The sequence below is a fragment of the Heloderma suspectum genome, chromosome W (assembly GCF_057233095.1).
Source record: "Heloderma suspectum isolate Gila_16-S chromosome W, 16-S_ref, whole genome shotgun sequence".
NCBI lineage: Eukaryota > Metazoa > Chordata > Lepidosauria > Squamata > Helodermatidae > Heloderma > Heloderma suspectum.
The window spans coordinates 961,027-976,646 of NC_139475.1; the positions used below are offsets into that span (position 1 = coordinate 961,027).

Consider the following 15,620-nt stretch of genomic DNA (forward strand, 5'->3'; position numbering starts at 1 on the left):
CAGAAGGTTTGGCCTACAAGTCCCATCATCCCTCACCATTGGCGAGGGCTGATGGGCATTGTAGACAGGTACATCACCTTTGGCTATGGAGGCGCCTTATGTGGATAACCCACATACTGTCTGTGGATAACCTACAGGATAACCTACTGTGCTTTTTCACGTGTGGGTTTTAGATTAGAACTGCTTTAATTGACTTGTTACATTATCTAGCCGGAACAAGCCCACAAACAAAGGACAGTATAGAACAAAACCTAAAGTGTCAAGAATGCACTTTTTCTTCCATGTTATAGCGGCTCTACTCACATGCTGGGAAAGTGAGCATGACTTGGAACATCCCTAAATATCAGTAAGAGATACTTCAGCTCAATAATTTTAATAAGACATGGGAGAAGTAACTATGCTGGGAATCTTACGGAGAGGATTAAAAACATTTTTCCCCTGTGGCTTCATTATTTCCAGAAATTCTACATCTCTAGTCTTTCTATAAAAGTTTTATTACATGGTTTTTAGAAATCATCGGGGGAGGGGGGCGGGATAAAGGCAGAAAAGCAATGTATAGACACCTTGTCCCAAATACTTTGTTGATAATTCTAAAAGAAAATATTTCATAATCCAAAGCTGTTCAAGTTTTTTTTGGGGGGGGACACAAATACAGCCCATGGAAAAAATACCCCCCCCCCAATCCACACACTCCAGCCCTCATGTCTCTAGTTCAGATGTCATCACCTTCACTGCGTCGGCCCACCATGTTTTTCCACAGCTTCTTTCACTTTTGCTCTGATCAGAAAAAATGCACAAAGAAGGAGAAGAGGGAATAGTGGCACTAGGCTGGGAGCCCCCGGAGTGAGGGTAGCCCAACATGGACAGCTTGAAAGGGGCTTAGGTTTACAGGGGCTGAGCCTATCACTTGGCTGCTGCTTCTGGTGGCTACATATCACCTCCAGGAGCAGAGGCGGGATGCTTGCTAAGGGACACGAGAGGTGGGGGCTGTTGTGCACGTGCCCTGCTTGTCTGCTTCCCTTGGGGGCATCGGGTTGGCCATGGTGGGACCAGGATGCTGCCCTAGATTTGCCTGTTCTATTTGCAATGATTTTCCCCTGCGCTTCTGCCCAAAAAGGCTCCTGCAGCATTAATGATGAGACCTTCCCTGCCTTCAGGGTTACAGTCTAATAGGGCACAAAAAGAAAAGGGAGGGGGGAGAGGGAAAAGACCCCCAGGCACCAGTTCTTCGTTTCAAAGTTCCTAGAGGTGTTATTTCCAGCAGGGAAGGGTGAAAACAAGCGCCCTGCAGCTGCCTCCTCTCTGGCTGGAGTCTGGGGCCAAGCTGGCTTCCCCCTGGCTGTGATGATTAGTATGATCCAACAGGACTCTTCTTATGTTGTTAACCCCCATCATCAAAACATGCTGGGTATGGCATGATGGACATTGTAGTCCAACACACCTGGAGGGCACGAGGTTGGAGAGGTCTGGATTAGGCTCCTGCAGACCACAGGCAGGTGGGTGAGGCACACACCTCCGCCGGTCACCTTTGCCAGACAACAGGCACCTGTGCAGAGGGTGAGGATCTCCTGCACTTGAGCCTTGGCACAGCATCACAGAAGCAAGACTTCGATGGCGGCACCTTACCCGAGATGGCAGCGCTAGCTGCAACCGAGCCAGGGTCGATTCTCCCCATGCGCTGAACTTTCCCTGACGTACAGTGCAATCCTATACATGCCTACCCAGAAGTCAGTCCTGCAAATTTCAACAGGGCTCCTTCCAGGTAAGGATGTATTGGTTTGCAGCCTTAGGGAAATACCCGTCCAGCTCGTCTCTGTATTTAAAATGTCCCACAGTGGGGGAAAGACAGAAGCCACATTGATATCTTTATTGCAGGGGTGCAGAACTCTCAGCCTGAGGGCAGCATTCCATTCCAGGGAAGCTCTCGGGGCCACATGCCAGGGGTGGGTGAGGGGCAGGGCCAAGAATCACCAGCATATTGTAGCATCAAGCTCTTCCTGCCTTTGGAGAGGCATTTCACCAATTTAAATTGGTGGTAAGGAGAAAGGGGGTGGCGGCAAGGAGGCATGGTCTTGAAAGGGAGCTGCGGAGAGCAGGATTTGAACCCCAGGCCTCCAGTTCTGCCCCTGTGCTTTAGTAGGATCGACCTCAGTGTCACCAAGTCATGAGTGAGCTGAGTAAAAACGGCATTACTGCAGATTTGCTGGCGTACGGTGCTGTGTCATTCTGAGCAGCAACAACAACCAAAACCTCATCTAGGGATCTGCATTTCCATTCCATCTTTGCAGCCTCCTGGTTCCAAGAAAGGAAATGAATCTCAGAAACAGATGTCAGCTGTGCACGCAGTGTGTTTTCCCTTGTGACCTCTGGGCTGCAGGCCAGAATCCAGAAAAAAAAGCACCTCTCGCTTTCCTGGAACACAGAGAGTTTGGGGGAAAAGATGGAGCAGCTGAGGCGGGAGAGGGGGTCTCCTCAGCATTCCTGGAATAATTCTGATTTTTTTTTGTTCTTCTTGCTGGTATCCGTCTTCAGATTTTGAGCTGGAAACGTTGCTCGGACGAGCTGGTGTGCTTGGCCTGGGGAAGCGAAAGCTGAAGCACCACAGCCCTGTTCCCTGCTTCCGGCCATCTCACTTACGGGATGGATCCACCTACGATAGGCATGTCGAATCTTAAGACGGCTTGCTGCTACGCGTCTTCAGTGGTTGCTTGCGACTTCTGTTCTTCAGAGCTCTTGTTTACAAGTAGAAAACAGCTCCAGGGGCCAAGTTGAAAGCAAATGATGGATTTGCTGAAAGTTCTGGTTTTCATTTCAAAACAGAAGACAAGTTTATAGCCCTTAGGAAGGCTAAGGTAAACATGGAAAAGGTCCCAAGGTTTGGGCCCTATGCCCCAAAAGTGTGCACTTGCAAGGAAGATTACACTCAGTCAGACCCTGGGCCCACCTAGCCCAGTATTGTCAATACTGACTGGCCACAATGATTCTCTGGAGTTTCAGACAGTAAATGGCTTTTCCTGGCCCTACCTGGAGATGCCAGGGATTGAACCTGGGACCTTCTGCCTGCACGGCAGGGGCTCTGTCACTGAGCTACAGCCCTTCCCCTTAAAATAAAGCAATTTTTTATTCCTCAAGGTTCTGTATCAAGGACTGATGTAAATAGGAGCAAAGGAAGCTGCCTTACAGCAAGCCAGAATTAGTCCAGCTAGCTCAGAATTGTCGACACTCGCTGGCGGTGTCTCTCCAGGGTGTCTTGGCTTTTCCAGCCCTGCCTGGAGATGCTGGGGACTGAGCCGGGCACCTTCTGCCTGCAAAGCAGCTGCTCGACCACTGAGCTTTGATCCCAGTCCCCTCACCCCACTTCCGGCCTATGGAGAGAGACATTTTTCCAACAGGCCAGCCTGCCCCGGTTTCAAACCTTCCCTCTCCCTGACTAGGCTGCTGCATCCAGATCCTGGGAGGATTTCAGGATGTTTTAGGAGCAGCATACATGGGGAAAATTTCCCCTGCTGCAAGTTCTCCCATCATTACATTGCTGTGGTGGGAAAAGCAGCCCCTGGAAGATACTCTCCATCTCATGCTGAAAGTCAGCCTGAGACCTTTCAATCTGGGGCCCCCAACAACCCTTACCCTAACACTGAGGCAAGGCAAAGCTCCCATGGGAGATCTGGGGATCTATTCTGACCTCCGCGCTCAGGGTCAGCAGGAGTCCAAGCTGGCCATCAGGAAAGCCCTGCATTTGAAACAGCGTCTTCTGCTAAAGCCAGAACCTTTCTCATCCCTACTTTTGTTCTGCAGAGAAACAGACAAGAAAGGTTTCCCCTCCAGCCTAGGTCTGCCCCTTTCCCTCCTGAGAGGCCCCACGCCTCCTCGATCCTGAGCAAAAAAATCAGTAAATGCAGTTTTTCCCAACACGGAAGTTCAGTGATTAGATAAAGCTTCACCTCATGGACTTCTGCCTTGTCATTTAAGCCAGAAAAAAAAAGAGGTCCTCCAGAGGTTTGTGCCTACAATTCCCATCATCCCCTCACCACAGGATCTGCTGGCTAGGGCTGATGGGAGTTGTAGGCCAAAACATCTGGAGGGCCACAAGTTGCCCATCTCTGTATAACTAGCCCATCCTGCTGGACAGAGTAGAAGGCACCCTCCAGCGAGTTTAAATTCCCAGCGAGAAGAGTCACAAACGGCATGAGGTTTGGGTCCAATCTGTATTTATTAAGATGTATTTTAATCCTACTTTGTCAATCAGAAGTGATCACTTTAGCATCAGGGACAGACTGAGAATCGGACAGCAGCCTCCAGCAGAAAAGTTTTGACCCATAACAGTGGGCTGAGGCAAAAGTAAATAGGGTTAGATAAATTGTACTGTCTTCTTCATGAACTTGAGCACACTCCGGGAGAGAGCGGAGGACAGGAAGGCCTGGTGTGCTCTGGTCCATGGGGTCACAAAGAGTCGGACACGACTGAACGACTGAACAACGAACAACAACTGTCTTCTTCAGCCAAAACAGTTTTTAGGTTAACTGGGGTCTGTGGGGTATAATAAAAATATTAAGATGACCATAGTGCCAGAGGCCTCCCTTCTGCAATTCCACAGAAATGTTTGGTCTAAAGAAACCAGCTGTTTAGAAGGCTTGGGGGGGGGGGCAGAGGAAGAGCTGCAAATGCCAATGCAAATTAAGGATGTGCAAACCAGGAAAACCTGAGCTTGCTGAAGTACTCTGAACTCCACCTTGAAGCTTGTTCCAGACCCTGTCACAGAATCATAGAATAGTAGGGTTGGAAGGGGCCTACAAGGCCATCGAGTCCAACCCCCTGCTCAATGCAGGAATCCAAAGCTGTGAGTTTTGTTTTTTTCCCTTTTCGCATGAAAATCCATGTGTTTGTTGGTGTGTATTTTCCCAAGTATCAATTGTGCACATCTTGGAATGTATGTATTCTTCCATTGATTAAAGCATATATGTGTGCATTTTTTCAAACAGACACACTTTTATTCAAGCGCATTTTTCAAATGTACACACGCTGTTGAATGAAATGGGGTGTGTGTGTTGTGTTTCTGTGAATCGCATTGCAAGCTTGGAAATGTACAGACCTTGGCAGCAGATTGTGTCCAAGTCTGTATACAGTGCAGAAGCTGCAAAATGGGTAAAACCTGATCAAAAATGAACTGAAAGAAATTTCTCCTGGATCCCTCTGCAAAGCTACCAGTTGTTGTTCAGTCATTCAGTCGTGTCCGACTCTTCGTGACCCCATGGACCATAGCACACCAGGCCTTCCTGTCCTGCGCTCTCTCCCGGAGTGTGCTCAAGTCCATATTCATTGCATCGGTGATGCTATCCAGCCATCTCATCCTCTGCCGTCCCCTTCTCCTTTGGCCTTCAGTCTTTCCCAGCATCAGGGTCTTTTCCAGAGAGTTTTCTCTTCGCATTAGGTGGCCAAAATATTTGAGCTTCAGCTTCAGTCTCTGTCCTTCCAATGAGCACTCAGGGTTGATTTCCTTTAGGATGGACTGATTTGATCTACTTGCAGTCCAGGGGACTCGTAAGAGTCTTCTCCAGCAGCACAGTTCGAAGGCATCGATTCTTCGGCGCTCAGCCTTCCTTATAGTCCAGCTCTCACAGCCATACATTGCTACTGGGAAAACCATAGCTTCGATTATGCGGACCTTTGTGGGCAAGGTGATGTCTCTGCTTCTTACTATGCTGTCTAGGTTTGCCATAGCTTTCCTCCCAAGGAGCAAGCGTCTTTTAATTTCATGGCTGCAGTCACCGTCTGCGGTGATCTTGGAGCCCAAGAAAGTAAAATCTGTCACTGCTTCCATTTCTTCCCCTTCTATATGCCAGAAAGTGATGGGGCCAGATGCCATGATCTTCGTTTTTTTAATGTTGAGTTTCAGACCAGCTTTTGCACTCTCCTCTTTCACCCTCAACAAGAGGCTCTTTAGATCCTCTTCGCTTTCGGCCATTAGGGTGGTATTGTCTGCGTATCTGAGGTTGTTGATCATTCTCCCAGCAATCTGAATGCCGACCTGTGATTCATCCAACCCGGCGTTTCTCATGATGTACTCTGCATATAAGTTAAATAAGCAGGGCGACAATATGCAGCCTTGTCGTACTCCTTTCCCAATTTTGAACCACTCGGTTGTTCCATGTCTGGTTCTTACTGTTGCTTCTTGACCCTCATACAGGTTTCTCAGGAGACAGGTAAGGTGGTCTGGTACCCCCATCTCTTTAAGAATTTGCCACAGTTTGTTGCGATCCACACAATCAAAGGCTTTAGCGTAGTCAATGAAGCAGAAATAGACGTTTTTCTGGAATTCTCTTGCTTTCTCCATGATGCAGCGAATGTTGGCGATTTGATCTCTAGTTCCTCTGCCTCTTCGAAACCCAGCTTGTACTTCCGGTAGTTCTCGGTTCGCATGCTGCTGAAGCCTAGCTTGTAGGATTTTGAGCATCACCTTGCTGGCATGTGAAATGAGCGCAATTGTGCGGTAGTTTGAACACTCTTTGGCGTTGCCCTTCTTTGGAATTGGAATGTAAACTGACCTTTTCCAGTCTTGTGGCCACTGTTGAGTGTTCCAAATGTGTTGGCATATTGGGTGCAGCACTTTAACAGCATCATCTTTTAGGATCTTAAATAGCTCAGCTGGAATACTGTCATCTCCGCTAGCTTTGTTGTTACTAATGCTTCCTAAGGCCCACTTGACTTCACTCTCGAGGATGTCCGGCTCAAGTTCCGTGACTGCACTATCATGGCCATTGGGGACATTAAGATCTTTCCTGTATAGTCCTGTATTCTTTCCACCTCTTCTTAATCTCAAGCCACCAGTACCAGTATTGCAAAGAGGCTTTCAGCATTGCACTTTGCGAGACTCTTGTAATTCCCATCAAACTGCACAGGCCAAGTACAGGCAAGAGGATGGTGACTATGGAGGAACTGGAGTGCCCTGACTGGTCCTCACCCCACCTCAACTGCGGACCGAAAAGGTTCACCGCCAGGAACAGAGGGGTTGGAGTGCCGGAGCGGGAGGGACAGTGGCCCTTGGCCATGCTGGCTGGGGGATTATGGATGTTGCAGCCCATCATCTGGATGGCACAAGGCTAGTGAAAGCTGTCCTAGCCTGTAACGTCTTTCCAGATATATGTGGCATTTGCCCAAACTGCACCCCTGAGTGCCCCATATTGGAGCCAGCCAATGCCCCTGAAAGCTCAGTGATGTCTGTGGTGTGGCTGGGAACGCGCAAAAGTTCCCCAGCTTGTCAGAGTACTGGGTTCAGAACACCCCAGGGAGTCTCCACGCCAGGTTCACCCCGGGGCCGAGCGAGCCTCGGCAACCCTCGAAAACAGCCCCGCCAAATGGTCCGGTAATCCCCCGCCGCCGCCGCCGCCCCGCGCGCGCGCGCCCCGCTATGAATCACAGGCGTCTGCGCTCTCCGGCCCTCGACCGCGACGCTGCCTCTCTCCAGGCCCGAGCGCTCCTCAGTGCGGCCATCAATAACAGCTTTCCGGAACCGGCGAGCGCGTAAAAGCCCCTCTCCGCTTTCAGACGCGGCGCGCGAGGCCGGCGGCGAGTCAACGGCGCCGGTGAGTTTCTGCCGCCTCCTCGCCCCCCTCTGGGGACCCCGGGCGCAAGCTCCCCCGAGCGCTCAGTGCCCCGGAGCCCAGGGCTGGGTGCCGCCCGAGGGATCCCGCCCCGCGAAGCAAGCCGCTGTCCTGCGCGGCCTGGGGCCGCCGTGCGCTTCGCTCCCCGCCGCGTCGTGCGCTCTGCTTGGCGGCGCTCACGCTCAGGCGCCCGGGCCGGGTCCGGGGGCTTCTCGCACGGCGGGGTCCGGCGCCGTCCCCGGCTCCCTCCCTCCCTCCCTCCCGCACGGCGCCAGGCCGAGGGGTCCCCGCCTCCGGCCTCTGCGCGCCCGGCGCCGCATCCCCGGGAGGGGCGCGGAGAGCTCCTGGAGCCACGCGCGCAGCAGCCGCCACCAGCGGCTCCGGCTGGAGCTCCTGCTGGCCCCCTGGGGTGCTGGCTGCGTCCCGCCGCCGCTCTCGCCCGAGGCCGGGCGGCACCGCGGCCGGCCGGGCGAAAGGGGCCTGGCGGAGCGCCGCGACGGGGCGGGGACGCGAGCCGCGCGGGCGGGGCGGCGGCGGCGCTGCGGGGGCGACCGGCGGGCGCTCCCGCCGGGCGGGGGCCGACCGGGGGCCGCGCCGCGCCGGCCCCGCGCCCTCCGCTGCTCCCTACGCAGGTCAGCTTCGGATCAGACGCCAGCCAAGCCCCGGGGCCCGTCTCTGCCTGGCTCACGCACTCAGGACGAGCGTAAGAGCCTCGCCCCACCGCCCCCCGCTACTGTATAAACGTATGTTCACCCGCCCCTGACGTTCTGTGTGTTCACAGTTCTGTATGTTCTGTGAGTATCTTCTGTAACTTCTGTACGTTCTGTATGTTTACTGTATAAACGTATGTTCACCCGTCCCTTAACGCGTGTTCACCCGTCCCTTAACGCGTGTTCACCCGTCCCTTAACGCGTGTTCACCCGTCCCTTAACGCGTGTTCACCCGGCCCTTAACGCGTGTTCACCCGGCCCTTAACGTATGTTCACCCGGCCCTTAACGCATGTTCACCCGTCCCTTAACGCGTGTTCACCCGTCCCTTAACGCGTGTTCACCCGTCCCTTAACGCGTGTTCACCCGTCCCTTAACGCGTGTTCACCCGTCCCTTAACGCGTGTTCACCCGTCCCTTAACGCGTGTTCACCCGTCCCTTAACGCGTGTTCACCCGTCCCTTAACGTATGTTCACCCGTCCCTTACGTTCTGCGGTCTGGCTTAGGCCGTTTCACTGGAGAGGTCCCATACGCATATCCGCTACAGACTCAGAACCATGAGTGAATTCCCGGGTTTCTTCAGCGGTCCTAGATTATTGCTGCTGCTGCTTCGTTTCTTCCTGTCTTCGTTAAATTTATTTCAGAATAAAGCAGCATTTCATGATCAGGTTGCCGGAGGGGTCAGAAATGATGAGAGAGGGATGTGGTGTGACCCAGAGCAGTGCAGCTTTTTGAGCAATGTGCCGGGATTCCAGAGGCCCAGGTTCAACTCCCCACTCAGCCGTGAAGCTCCCTCAGTGACTTTGGGCCTGGCCTTGACCCTCCATCTAACTTACCTCACAGGGGGCTTGCGAGGATAGAATGGAGAGGAAGAGGACCAGGTGAGACCCCATGGGCTCCCTGCGAGGGGAAAAGGCAGGGTATGAATGTAGCAATAAAATACATGGGCCAACTTCTATCCAAACACCCAAAACACAGTGTGTCGGGGGCGGGGATGTGTGTGCAAGGGGACACCCCCTATGCCAAAGTTCCCAGATGCCCTGCAGGGCTCCACCATCCATGTTGTAGATCATGGAATCATGGAACGGTAGGGTTGGAAGGGGCCTACAAGGCCATCAAGTCCAACCCCCTGCTCAGTGCAGGAATCCAAGTCGGAGCATCCCTGACAAATGGCTGTCCAGCCTCGTCCTGAAGGCCTCCAGTGTGGGAGAGCCCACCACCTCCCCAGGTAATTGGTTCTATTGTCATATTGTTCTAACAGTCAGGAGGTTTTTCCTGATGTTCAGCCGGAATCTGGCTTCCTGTCACTTGAGCCCATGATTCCATGTCCTGCACTCTGGGATGATCGAGAAGAGATCCTGGCCTTCCTCTCTGTGACAACCTTTCAAGTACTTGAAGAGCGCTATCCTATCTCCCCTCAGTCTTCTCTTCTCAAGGCTAAACATGCCCAGTTCTTTCAGTCTCTCCTCACAGGGCTTTGTTTCCAGTCCCCTGATCATCTTTGTTGCCCTCCTCTGAACCCTCTCCAGCTTGTCTGCATCCTTCTTAAAGTGTGGTGCCCAGAACTGGACACAGTACTCCAGATGAGGCCTAACCAGTGCTGAGTAGAGGGGAACTAGTACTTCCCGGGATTTGGAAGCGATGCTTCTATGAATGCAGCCCAAAAGAGCATTGGCCTTTTTTGCAAACACATCCCATTGTTGGCTCATATTCAGCTTGTGATCGACAACAATTCCAAGATCCTTCTTGCTTGTAGTGTGGTTGAGCCACGTATCCCCCATCTTGTAACTGTGCCTTTGGTTTCTTTGTCCTAGGTGCAGAACTTGGCATTTATCCCTATTAAATGTCATTCTGTTGTTTTCTGCCCAACGCTCCAGTCTATCAAGATCACTTTGCATTTTGTTTCTGTATCCCACCCAATTTTGTGTCATCTGCAAATTTGATCAGCATTCCCTGTTCATCCAAGTCATTAATAAAAATGTTGAAGAGCACTGGGCCCAGGACTGAGCCCTGCGGTAGCCCGCTCGTTACCTCTCCCCAATTTGAGAAGGTCCCATTGATCAGCACTCTTTGAGTCCGATTCTGTAGCCAACTGTGGATCCACCGGATCGTTGTTTCATCCAGCCCACTTTGAGCTCGTTTGCTCATCAGGATATCATGGGGTGCTTTGTCGAAAGCTTTGCTGAAGTCGAGGTATATGATGTCTACAGCATTCCCACAGTCCACAAGGGAGGTGACCTGATCAAAAAATGAGATCAGATTCGTCTGGCAGGACTCGTTTTTGACAAATCCATGTTGGCTTCGAGTAATCACGGCATTGTTGTCAAGGTGCTTCCAGATGGATTCCTTTATCATCTGCTCCAGAATTTTCCCAGGGATTGATGTCAGACTGACTGGTCTGTAGTTCCCAGGTTCCTCCTTTTTACCCTTTTTGAAGGTAGGGACAACGTTAGCCCTCCTCCAGTCATCTGGCACTTCCCCCGTCCTCCATGATTTCTTAAAGAGAATAGACAGTGGCTCTGAGAGTTCTGCTGTCAGTTCCTTTATGACTCTAGGATGCAGTTCATCTGGCCCTGGAGATTTGAACTCATTCAGAGTAATTAGGTGTTCCTGACCATATGCCTATCAATCTCAAGCTGCAATCCTGCTCCTTCAGCCTGTACTTTGCCTTTGCCAGGGGGCTCATAGACCCTCTTTTGGGAGAAGACTGAGCCAAAGTAGGAATTGAGCACCTCCGCCTTTTCTTTGTCATTTGTTATTGTTTTGCCATCCTTATTTAATAGCTGAACCACCATTTCTTTCCTCTGTCCTTTACTATGCACATAGCTGAAGAAAGCCTTTTTTTTGTTTTTAACATCCCTCGCTAACCTCAGCTCGTTCTCAGCTTTAGCCTTCCTGACACCATCCCTGCAATTCTGTGCTACCTGCCTGTACTCTTCCTTTGTTGCTTGGCCTTCCTTCCACTTCCTATATGTGTGCTTTTTTTGTTTTTAGGTCGTCTCTGAGCTTGTTGTGAAGCCACACTGGCTTCTTCTGTTGTCTTTTCTTCTTGTTGGAATTGTTTGTAATTGTGCCTTGAGAATTTCCTTTTTTAAAAGCTCCCACCCATCTTGGACTCCTTTTCTTGCTAGCATCGCTTGCCATGGGACCTTACTGATCATTGTTCTGAGTTTATTAAAATCAGATTTCCTAAAAACCAGGGTATGCGTCTGGCTACACTCAGCTTTTGCTTCCCATAGAACCAAGAACTCAAGTACAACATGGTCACTTTCCCCCAGAGTTCCTGTAACTGCTACTTTACCCACTAAGTCATCTCTGTTGGTTAGGATCAAGTCAAGGATAGCCGATCCTCTAGTTCCTTCCTCTCCTTTCTGTAGGAGGAAGTTATCCGCCACACAAATCAGGAATTTCCTGGAGGGGCCATGTTTGGCAGAATTTGTCTCCCAACAAATATCAGGGAAATTGAAGTCCCCCATTACTACTACATCATGCTTCCTTGAAACATTGGCTATTTGCTTTTCAAAAGTTTCATCCTCATCTTCTCCTTGGTTGGGTGGCCAGTAGTAGACTCCGACCACCAGGTTCCTTTTATTCTTTGCTCCATTTATTTTGATCCAGATGCTCTCGATGGGGCTACCAAGCTCATCCTCCTGTATTTCTGTGCAGAGATATGTATCTTTCACATACAGTGCAACCCCACCTCCCTTTCTGTTCCTCCTGTTCTTTTTGAACAAGTTATATCCTTCAATTGCTGTATTCCAGTCATGAGAGTCATCCCACCAAGTCTCAGTTATACCTATCAGGTCATAATTTCCCTGCTGTATTAAGAGTTCAAGTTCATCCTGTTTGTTTCCCATACTCTGGGCATTCGTATATAGACATCGAAGACCATGTGCTTCATAGTCTGGCTTTCTTCCTACATGTGTCTGAAGACTATTATTGGGCGCGATCAGAGCTGTTCTCTCCATTGCAGTGCGTGCGCCGACGTCCATTGTTACCCCCAACTTTACCTCTCCCTTCCCCGTAGGATTCAGTTTAAAGCCCTTCTGATGAAGTTCTTCATGCTGTGGCCACACACATTCTTCCCATCCTTTGTGAGGTGCAACCCGTCCCTAGCCAACAGCCCATTTTCCAGGAAGTATAGCCCGTGGTCCCAGAATCCAAATCTCTCTCGTCGGCACCACCTTCGTAGCCAGTCATTCACCCGGAGTATTTTCCTTTCCCTTTCTATCCCTCTTCTAACTACTGGAAGGATGGATGAGAAAACTATCTGGGCCCCAAAATGACCATGCAGAGAGTGGCAAGTGCAGAAGCAGATGTCTTCATCGTGGTCCTGGGATTTCAGCAGTGGTATAGCGGCCTCAGGACTCCCAGGGACGCAACACAGGGACTTTTGTATTAGCAGAGATGCTGATGTCATCTGCCCCCCCCTTCCCTGTTCCCTTGGAGCTCAGCTGCAATCCTCACAGTAGCTGGGAGGCAATGGATTTTCCAAGGACCGATAGATTGTTTCCTGTTGTCATGCAAACTATTTTTGGGTGGCCTTGAATGGGAAATTAAGTCCCATTCGCTTGACAAAAGACCTTCTCCTGGTGGAAATGGAAACGCCTAGAACTGGTTTGTTTTTAATATGGATCTGCCTGGATTTGGGGACTCTCTTTGCAGGGTGACTGTGGGAATTGTCATGATTTGCACCAGCACTTCCAAACTGACCAGGACACCACTGGATTTAAGTGAGCAAATCTGCACATGCCCTGGAGTATTATTATTATTTCACATGAAGGTTGGCGAGCAGTTTTGTTGTCGTTCTCATGTATCAGGAATGTAGAAGCAGTTTTAAAGTATGGAATGATGGCTGGAGGCACGGGGAGAGAAATGTTAACCATCTGCTTCCCAACTGAAGTTGTTCCCATGGCCATCTGAAGGGGACTGCAAGAAGACCATTCCTCCAGGGTTGGAAATTCCCTCACTGCACCACCACATGTTTTGAACCTGAGAGGTGCCTCCTTGTGAGCAAGGCCAAAGAGGCACCAGCTGGAGAGCCACAAATAAAAAGCCAGTAGCTTTGGAGGAGAAGGCCCAGGCGGGTGCCTGCGGGGCGTAAAGTTTGTTCTGTGCTCCGATTTGGGGTCAAGGTCAGTTGCAGAATCATCCCACGTTGCTGCACAGTTTGCACTGGTCTTTCCGCTTTCGTGGGCATGCCAGCTGCGACCTGATATTCACAAGTCCGGCAGGGAAGCCACTGAAAAGAGAGGTGGCAAGCGTTCAGGGTACTCTGCCGGTGCCCTTCCTCCAGCAGCAGAAACGGGGGCTCAGTCGGCTTGGCGAGATTCGGCTTGAGCTTGTGTGCCACTCCCCTGCAAAAGATTCTGTGCTCAAAGGCAGCTTGCAGACGCCAAATGAACAAGCCGTGGCCAATCCCGTTGGGAGGTGGGGAGGAGCCGCCCGGAGTCATGAGAGGAGGCCCTGCGGAAACCATTGCGCTGCGCTTCTTCGTCCCCATCCCAGGAGGCATGTCCTGAGCTGACTGGCCGCCAGCAGCAAATCGAGTCCTCTTCCCTTTGCTCCTGGAGGCAGGGTGCAGGCACACAGAGACGGCGTCATGTGGCAAAGCTGCAGCTACAAGGGCCACCTTGCTATCTCTGCGATTGGGCTGGAGGGCGACTTCGGGCGTGGCCCCCTGGCCACAAGCAGCTAGGGCAGATCCACACAGGCCAGTTTGGGTGTGCGGAGCTCCTGCAGTCCACACCTGACACTTCAAGGGCTCCCACAAAGCCCTAAAAAGCAGTTCTTCACAAGTCACAGATAGATTTCTTTTCTCGAAATATATTTTTATCAGGATTAGCGAGTGGTTTTGGGGGGTGGGTTGTTCTTAGCATGTCAGGGATGGAGAAGGGGTTTTAGTGCCGGGAACGGCCATGGGGCAGGCTGGAGAAGAGAAGTGTGGGTTTCCCCACAAAGCCATTAGTGCCAGGGCCTTACAGGACTCCTTGCTGTGTGGGGGCGGGGGAGTGCTGCAAGAGGATGGGGAGCGATTTGCAAGGCTGAGATGGCATTGGGGCGCCTGCAGCCACCACTGCTTGGAAGGCTGCGCCCCAGGGCAGTCATTTTTGCCCCCCCCACCTCCAACCCGGCTGATCCCAGTGAATCTCTATGGCTGCTGCAGCTTGCACTGCGCTCCCTGGGGTGACTGGGAGCTTTAGCCAATGCCTAAGCTTGCCGGCCATGCAGAGAAACCCCACCCCAGCTGCTCCCCTGTGACACAGCTCCAAGGTGCAGGAGCCAGCCGAGAAGGATTCAGGAGAAGGATTCAGAGCTCACTTGGGAGAACAAGCAGCACTTTCCAGCCCCCAGGTCCCCACTGCTAAGGAGGAGCTGCAGGCAATGGCTCACCTTGCAGGGTTGTTTTATTGACTGATTTCATTTATTACATTTCTATACCGTCCAATGGCCAAAGTTCTCTGGGAAGGCACATGAGCTTTACATAGGAGGAGAGGCGACGTGAGGCACCGGTCGCGGTTCACACGGAGTGGAGATGCTTCTCCATGCGCATGCTCCCTCCATGCGCCCCCAACCAGGATCTTCCCCTTTGCAGGCTGGCTGGATTTTCTTTCCTCTGTGTTAGCCCCCCTGTCCCCCACTCTGTATTGCATGACTTTCTGCCTGCTCATTACAAAATAATAATCAGTGCAATAAAATAAATAATAGCAACCTCTCCCTATGCTTCGTCATGGCTTGTTCCAGGGGGCAGGGATCAGTGGAAGGGGCTTGGAGGCCAAGCCCTGCACACGTTGGCCCTTCGTGGACTGAGTGCCTCGGCCCTTTTCCCAGGAAATCCCCCCCACAGCTCCACACGTGCCTTGGCAGCGGGGGATGGAAATGGCTCAGGGAGGACCTTGTGGTGCTGCCCATGCCTCTTTGGGTGGGTCAGCCCCAGGGGCCACCCGGGGGCAGCTGGAAGTGGGAAATGCCTCTTCTGATCCAAGCCCTTTTCCCCTGCCAGGCAGGGAGGCCAAGCTGCACGCTTCCCTCACCACTGGGCCCGTTCATCAGAGCCGCTTCCCTGGAAAGCTACCGGTCCTTGCTGTGTGTTTGCTTTGCTCATCCATGCCCCACTCATTGCTGAGCGACCAGCGCTCAGTCATGGTGTCACTGGGGAGGGGGAAGAGACTGGGAAGTCAGGTCATGTGGCCCAAGGAAGGGGAGAGGGAGGGCAGGTCGCCCTCCAAGGGCCTGCCAAGCTGCCCAAAGAACGAGAGGACGAAACCGTCCAGTGCAAAGCCTCCCCCGACCCTCCATGCCCCACACCATGGC

General features: G+C 51.9%; 1 protein-coding gene across 1 annotated transcript in view; it reads left to right on the top strand.

Annotated features, from left to right (window-relative positions):
- Positions 1–7,486: 7,486 nt before the first annotated feature.
- Positions 7,487–15,620, top strand: part of LOC146333904 (3-galactosyl-N-acetylglucosaminide 4-alpha-L-fucosyltransferase FUT3-like) — a 38,874-nt gene continuing 30,740 nt past the window's right edge. The window contains exon 1 of the mRNA XM_084825076.1: positions 7,487–7,580. The gene's annotated coding sequence lies outside the window, so the exon portion shown is untranslated. The remainder of the gene's footprint in view (positions 7,581–15,620) is intronic.